Source organism: Callospermophilus lateralis, chromosome 3, assembly GCF_048772815.1.
Source record: "Callospermophilus lateralis isolate mCalLat2 chromosome 3, mCalLat2.hap1, whole genome shotgun sequence".
Taxonomy (NCBI): domain Eukaryota; kingdom Metazoa; phylum Chordata; class Mammalia; order Rodentia; family Sciuridae; genus Callospermophilus; species Callospermophilus lateralis.
The window spans coordinates 180,577,331-180,586,121 of NC_135307.1; the positions used below are offsets into that span (position 1 = coordinate 180,577,331).

General features: G+C 37.6%; 1 pseudogene; it reads left to right on the top strand.

The window, feature by feature from the left end:
* Positions 1 to 7,853: 7,853 nt before the first annotated feature.
* Positions 7,854 to 8,431, top strand: LOC143394446 (cytochrome c, somatic pseudogene; annotated as a pseudogene).
* Positions 8,432 to 8,791: the final 360 nt, after the last annotated feature.

The following is an 8,791-nucleotide window of genomic DNA, read 5'->3' on the forward strand; positions in this document are numbered from 1 at the left end:
TTCCAGCCAGGTCCACTTCAACATGAGGAATAAATTTAGATAGTCACAAACTTGGCCATTGCTTTGTTGCGTAAAATCTATATTCCTCATTTTCTGATTTGGTCGTCTGCATACTTTATCATGACAGAACATTTTTAGGTCTTTTAGTCAGGAAACTCAGGAAAGCTCTCAAAACATTTAGCTATAAAACCTATATTGACTAGCATATCTATGATCCTTATTCTCTGACCTCTAATCTATTCCTCTGGCCCAGTGATCTGGATTTTGTTATTACAATCAAAATCAAGTTTTTGTAATTTTTAATTGTTTACACTGACATTTCATACATATGCAGATTATCCATGTACATATATATAAAATATATATGTATGTACATATTTATGTATTGTTTATCTTGTGGTATGACTATACTACAATTAAATAAGATAATTTACTTACCTCTAAAATTGTGGAGTATGATGTACTTAAATAATTTCTATATACCCTAGAAATCAGTGCTCTATCTGATGTGCATGTGGTAAAAATTTGTTCCCATTCTGTAGGCTCTCTCTTACCGCACTGATTGTTTCTTTTGATGAGAAGATTTTCAGTTTGAATCCATCCCATTTATTAATTCTTAATTTTATTTCTTGCGCTTCAGGAGTCTTGTTAAGGAAGTTGGGCCTAATCTGACATGATGAAGATTTGGGCCTACTTTTTCTTCTATTAGGTGCAGTGTCTCTGGCGTAATTCCTAGGCCCTTGATCCACTTTGAGTTGAGTTTTGTGTATGGTGAGAGATAGGGGATTAATTGCAACTTGCTGCAGATGTATTTCCAGTTTTCCCAGCACTATTTGTTGAAGAGGCTATCTTTTCTCCAATATATGTTTTTGGCACCTTTGTCTAGTATGAGATAACTGTATTTATGTGGGTTTGTCTCTGTGTCCTCTATTCTGCACCATTGGTCTACAAGTCTATATTGGTGCAAATACCATGCTCTGTGGTGCTGTTTTTGGACTGGTATTCTGATGCCACATGTTTCACTCTTCTTGCTAAGGGTTGCTTTGGCTATTCTGGGTCTCTATTTTTCTGGATGAATTTCATGATTGTTTTTTGAGCACTAATCTCCAGGATTTATAAAGAACATAAAAAGCTTAACATCAAAAGAACAAATAATCCAATCAATAAATTGGCTAAGGAACTGAACAGCCGCTTCTCAGAAGAAGATATTCAATCGATCATCAAATATATGAAAAAATGTTCAACATTTCCAGCAATTAGAGAAATGCAAATCAGAAATACTCTAAGATTTCATCTCACTCTAGTCAGAATGACAGTTATTAAGAATTAAGCAGGGCTGGAGATGTGGCTCAAGCGGTAGTGCGCTTGCCTGGCATGCGTGCAGCCCGGGTTCGATTCTTAGCACCTCATACAAACAAAGATGTTGTGTCCACCGAAAACTAATATATATATATATATATATATATATATATATATATATATATATATATATATATATATTAAAATTCTCTCTCTCTCTCTTAAAAAAAAAGAATTAAGCAAAATAAGTGTTGGTGAGGATGTGAGGAAAAAGGCACACCTTACATTGCTGGTGGACTGCAAATTGGTGCAAACAATCTGGAAAGCAGTATGAAGAATCCCTAGAAACCTTGGAATGGAATTGCCATTTGACCCAGATGTTTATAGCATCACAATTCACAATAGCTAAATTGTGGAACCAACTTAGATGCCCTTCAATAGATAAATGAATTTTTAAAAACTGTGAGATATATATATATATATATATATATATATATATATATATATATATATAAAATACATACAATGGAATATTACTCAGCAATAAAAGAGAATAAAATCATGGCATTTGCAGGTAAATGGTTGGAGTTGAAGAATATCATGCTAAGTGAAGTAAGCCAATCCTCAAAAACCAAAGGCTGAATGTTTTCTCTGATAACAGGATGCTGATCCATAATGGGGGTCGGGGAAGCATGGGAGGAATGGGAGAACTCTGTATAGGGCAAAGGGATAGGGAAAGGGAGGGAGCATGGGGGTAGAAAAGATGGTGGAGTGAGATGGACATCATTACCCTAGGTATGTGTATGAAGACACAAATGATACGACTCTACTTTGTGTACAACCAGAGACATGAAATATTGTGCTTCATTTGTATACCATGAATCAAAATGCATTTTGCTATCATGTATAACGAATTAGAACAAATAAATAAATGACAATTTCTAAATATTTTTTTCCTAAATATCCTATTTTACTGATAATGCTTATTGTTATTTACTCTATTCAACCCTGTTCTAATTTTCTTTATTTCTCTAGACAATTTTACTTTCTCAATATCCCTAAGGCCTTATGATAAAATGTTATTAATTTCACTAGGTGAGGACACTAGAAATTGGTTGAAATAATGCCGGTATTAAGTGAGAGGGTAGGAACTAAATCTTGATCTACATGAGGTCAGATTCTGCACTCTTTAATGGTTGACTATATACTATTAACTTATGGTAAGTGAGTTAATAGTATATTGTGAACCCTTAAAGAAAACATTTTACCAGGTGTGGACATGAATATAGCCCAACCATGTTTGCATTTATTTCCAAAGCAAATGTAAATAAATTCAAAATTCTTTATAAAGGAAGAGTTCAGAGTTTATCAAAATTTTTGGGAACAAAAACCAAACATCTGAATGTAGTTTTAAAAACAAAGAATCTGAAAATCCCCCTTTTTTTCAAATATAGGAAGTGGTTTCTGCAGGTTCTTCTTTTACAGGAGTTTTTGTCTCAGCAACTAGAGCGCTTTGATTGCAACATGTAATAAATCGAATACCATTGGTCTTTCCAAGAGGAGAAAATGAGAAATAGGTTATTCATTTTGCAAAAGAAAAGAAAATTTAACTAATGCTGCTTTAGTAAGAAAGTTATATTTGCAAACATATAAATGATATGTCAACAAGGAGTTAAATTTCTGCTATACAAGGTTAACTTATCACTGAATCGTTGGTCCAGATTATTCAGTGCAATTTCTTTTGTTCCCATATATCTGAAGTTGTCATTTTGGGATTGTGTCCTGAGGGAGAAACTTTTCTTAGAGATGAATCAATACTCAAAGGTTCCATCCTACCTGATGCTGACACATAGCAGCCAAAGGAATGCAACAGCAGGCTATGGAGTTCTCAAAGCTCTCTGCGGAGACCTTGCTGAAGTCCCTGGTAAGAGAACTCAATGGTCAGGAACTAAACCACAGACCATTGAACTGAAAGATAATACTCTTAGAAATATATTGCTATATGTATATATGTGACTGTGTGACCAATATGATTCCGCAACCTGTACACTCAGAAAAATGAGAAATTATAACCCATTTGATTCAAATGTATGATATGTCAAGATCATTGCACTGTCATGTGTAACTAATAAAAAAAGAAAAAAAGAAATACATTGAACAGAGAAAGAACACTGATACTGCACACCATGGCAATTTATAGAGCCCAATGGTAAGATCTTACAGCTTAGACATGGGAGTTACACTGACATTTTCATGTATCAGTCATAAGAGACTTTTACCAATTGCCAACCCTTATATGTTCCATTTTACTGGGGGACATTGCTGTGCAAATTTCTCAGCTGATATATCTATAATCATTGTTCTCTGACTTCTAATCCACTCCTCAGCACCTACTCATCTGGGTTATGTTATTGCAATTAGAAACAGGCTTCGTGATGTTTAGTTGTTACCCCAACATTCCATTGCTCTTTGGTAAAGAGAATATTGGTTTTGAATGGAAAAGACAGGCACCTTGAATAAAAGGACTACATTTCCCAGCCTTCATTGTCATTAGGTATCACATGTGACTAGTTTCTAGCCAGAGAGGTAAGCAGTTGTGCGGTTGTGGGGGGGAGCACACACAGGCATGCAGCGTGTGTGTGTGTGTGTGTGTGTGTGTGTGAGAGAGAGGGGGGGGGAGAGGGAGGTCTGCAAAGGCTGTGGAGTGAGTTCACAATGCTGGAAGTGCTTCTTTATGCCCTTCTATACTTACTCCTACTTTGATTTTTTTGTTTGTGTTGTTGTTGTTGTTGTTCAGGATGTTTTAGCAAACATAATTGCTGGAAATGCAGCAACCATCTTGGAAAACAAGAGGTGAGGAAATTTAACTATGATAACAACAGAAAAGTAGTATCCTGTGTCCCTCATGCTGCCAGGTGAAGAGGCATGCCTTGGCAGCCCTCTTCTTAATATTTACATGTGACAGAGAAATGAACGCCATCATTAAGGCTACTCTTTTGTAAGGTATTCTAACAGTGAAAATCACAGCTTAACTGGCTTGAGATGTAAAAGAACAGAACTCAAGACAGGCAAAGCCACTGGTTATTTTGGAAAGAACTCCTGGAACTAGAATAATTGCAGAAGAGCTGATACCCTACATCTAATTAAAAACTCTTTCTGAATATCTTGATGACCATTGAATTACGCATGCACACGAGAGACCCCAGAGGGCAGTGAGAACATAGGTAGAAGTGAAAGAATTTTCTACTCCTAAAAGATAAAAGTGCACTTGATGACATTTGCTAGTAGTTTTATTTATTTTTTTACCCATGCATACACTGAAGTGGTTGAATGCCAGAATCTTATTATTCTGAAGTGCAAAAGGAGAGAGCGTGGAGCTGGCAAAGCAAGATGGAAATGTATATAGTAAATATTGATAACAGAGAGTCAAAGAGGGGATGAGTCCAAAATCTATATGTAAAATCTGTCCAAACCGTTGGCTAAAAACTAAGTTATGCAGTTAAAGGGAACACACACAAACAAAATGAGACTAAAACTGCAAAACCAGGAAATTCTAAGAATGAGCAGAAGTAACAGCTGATCCTGATTATGGGACACAGAGTTCGCAGTTACAGAACGTGCAAATATTCAATATTCAAAATAACTGAGATATAAAGCCTACAATATTTACCTTACAACCAAAAATGAATAGGCATACAAAACAACAACAGAATATAAACCATTTACAGAAAAAGGAAGTCAGTAGCATCTGACTCAGAATGTGTCTGATGTCAGATTTGATGGGGGAAAAAAAAACTTTAAAAAGCTATTATAATATGTTTCAAGAATTATGGAAACTCTAAATAAATGAGGAAAAGTGTCTCAGTAAATGGGAAGATAATATAATCAGAAAAAAAGAAAAACAGAAAAAAGAGAAATGGAAAATCTTCAGCTAAACATTAGAATAATTTACATGAAAAATAAATTGCCACATCCAACTAAAAATCCTCCTGTACAGAAAGGAAACAAACAACTAAATGAAAAAGTAGCTGTGGATTGAGAGAAAATATTTGCAAGTCATCTATCTGACTGGAGTTAATATCCAAAAACAGTGGTGTGTACTAGGAACACACATCTCCATAGTCAGAACCAAACAAGAACAACCACCCAACCCCACATAACCCATTTACGTTGGACAAGGGATCTGAACAGATATTCTTGCAAAGAAGATCACAGTGGAATTTTACTCAGCAACAAAAGAGAATAAGAGGATGGAAACATGGCGTTGGGAAGGGAGTGAGCCGCTTCGTTCCCGCCCCCACCTGTGTCCGCAGGTCTCACCCAGGCGGAATACTCCATCTCTGAGAGGGTCAGAGGACCCCTATCGGCTGCTCTCCGCTGAAATCACCAGCTCTGTGACCCCATGCGTGGCTCCAGGCCTCAGCGTTTGAGTAGGACTCGCGGCATTGGAACAGGACCCAAAGCTCGAAGTTCTAGCCCAAGCAAGACTCAGTGAGCGCCTTAGCAGAATCTCCTATCAACACATCGGCAGATCTCCAGGATTTCGCTGAGCTCCCACACAAGTAGCTCAGCTGCTACCTGCCACAGCACAACGCCATCGCCCAGCCCCTCCCACCCCACCAGGCTCCGCCCACCTCACCAGACACCCCAGCGCTGGAAGCGGACGGTGGCCATCTTGGCTCAACATTCTCGCCATAGTAGCTGGAGGCAGTGCCCAGATGGGAATTTCCAGTGGCCAGGTAAGAGATTTCCAACCTCCCCCTCTCCCTAGCAGCAATAACCCAACACAGTAGCTGCCCAACACAGGTGTGCAGTGTGACCAGGGAGCCACTCACAGGAGCCCGGGGTGAGAGTTTCCTCAACTGGGAACTGCTAGGGGAGAGGGAGATGGGGCTAAAGGCTGGAGCCTAACAGATGGACCAGGAACTAGAAAATCTCCAGGCAAGAGAGGGAGATATTACCAGGTGCACAAGTCTTAGGAGTGGTCCCAAAAAGAGACCCGTGAGGTGCAGTTTTTTCCCAGGGACTGTGGGGTGCCACTCCCCATATCCAGGAACCCTGCACCAGGATCAGTCTTCCCACCCTGGTTACCTCCACCATCTGGAAGGCAGAGACACCGGCTTACAACAGACAACCCCACTTATTGGATGAGAAGAGAAGCAAGAAAGATACAGATCTCTAAAGCTAGCTACAACACTGGTTTCTTCTTTTGAGTTTTTGTTTTTGTTGTTGTTGTTGTTTGTTTGTTTGTTTTTTCTCTTCTACCCCTCTAGCCTCCAGCCCCCACATCCCCCAACATATGTGAAACCAAGAACTTTGCATGAAATAGGATTTTGAGGACTGAGTCATCTGAATAATATAATTTAGAGGTGTTGTATATGCCCTTCTTTTTTTTTTCCTGTTTATTCTTTCCCCCTCCAAATTTTACTGTTTTTGAACATCTGTATTTTTCTAAATACATGTGTGTTTGCTTTATGAGTCATCTGAATAATATAATTTAGAGGTGTTGTGTATTTCCTTCTTTTTTCTTTTCCTCTTTATTCTTTCATTTTTCTTTCCCCCTCCAAATTTTACTGTTTTTGAACATCTGTATTTTTCTGAATACATATGTGTGTTTGTTTTATGTACTCTATTGTCTTCCCACCTACTTGCCTACCCTAAATTACTTCCTGTCTGTTCTCTTGCCACTAACCCTCTTCCTTAGATTTCTCCTTCACACTTCCCAAGATATATTAACTCTATATCCTCACATCCTACCTCCTCAGCATATTGTCCTAAGCCCCACTCCAAGTTTATTGTCCACCGCAGAAACTTAAAACCTTTTACAAAACTACTGGTTATATTTCAGATAATAATAGAATCCAACATTTTGGTACATTGAGACTAAACTGTAAATGACTTAATAACAACAAATTGTTCATAGGTGGTATATTGTTGATATTGGGATCTGTTAACATTGCCCTTTCCCACAAAGGAGAGGTCTTGGAACCCTACAAAAGCACTACAAACCTATAGGGTAAAAACAATAATAATCTAGACCCACAGAGCTAGAAAGGAAAACACATGAGCAACATTAGAAGACAAGAAAAGAAAGTGCCCCAAACAAATGAATACACCACATCATTTGAATCATTGGCAGCCACAGAGGAAGATATGACAGAGAAGGGGTTTAGGATGTACATGGTTACAATGTTCTATGAGCTCAAGGAAAATATAAGAGAGCAAATATAGGCAGTGAAAGATCACTTCAACAAGGAGCTACATAAACAAATATAGGAAGCAAAAGATCACTTCAAAAGGGAGATAGAGGTCCTAAAACAAACAAACAAAAAAATCCTTGAAATGAAAGGAATAATAAATCAAATTAAAAGCTCAAATGAAAGCATCACTAACAGAGTAGACCACTTGGAAGATAGGACATCAAACAATGAAGACAAAATATATAATCTTGAAAGGAACATAGACCACACACCAAAAATAATAGGAAACCATGAGCAGAATATTCAAGAAATATGGGCTAGAGAGTGGGATGTCCGGCTTCTGATCAGGATCCTTCTTTGCTTCTTTGCGCTAGCCACGAAAGAACGAATTAAAAATGGGTGATGTTGAGAAAGGCAAGAAGATTTTTGTTCAAAAGTGTGCCCAATGCCACACGGTGGAAAAGGGAGGCAAGCACAAGACTGGGCCAAATCTCCATGAACTGTTTGGGCAGAAGACAGGTCAGGCTGCTGGATTCTCTTATACAGATGCCAACAAGAACAAAGGCATCACCTGGGGAGAGGATACACTGATGGAGTATTTGGAGAATCCCAAAAAGTACATCCTTGGAACAAAAATGATTTTTGCTGGCATTAAGAAGAAGGGAGAACGGGCAGACCTAATAGCTTACCTCAAAAAAGCAACTAATGAGTAATAGCTACTGCCTTATTTATTACCAAACAGAAATGTCTCTTGGCTTTTTTATGTGCACCATAATTTAATTGATGTGATACACCAGAAATCAGATCATGAATGACTGACAAAATTATTTTTGTTGGACAATCCTGATTTAAGTAAAACTTACTTGTAGTTAAATTAATATTTTGGTTATATTCCCACTTCAGTAAATTCTATCACTGTTTCCCCTTTTAAAGTTGTGGTTGGACTTAATTAGTAATGTTCAGTGTTTCACAAAAATGGTGAATGACATCTGAAAACTGGTTTTATATTTAGTTTTATAGAACTGATTATGTGAATATGTTTAAAATATGGGGGAAATCCATTCACTCTCAGAACCAAGCATGATTCACATTTGTTTCAATTTGTGTTCATTAGCCTATTAAAGGTTGAAGGTAAGGAAGCAGTGTCTACTTTATGTTTTTGTTGACCATGCCAATTTAATTAGAATGCCCTGTATCTAAAATGCTGTTCTTTCCTTATGGAAAGGCATTTTTAGTGTGGTTTGTGTATGATATTAAATAAAGAATATTTAACACTTCTCAAATTTAAAGCT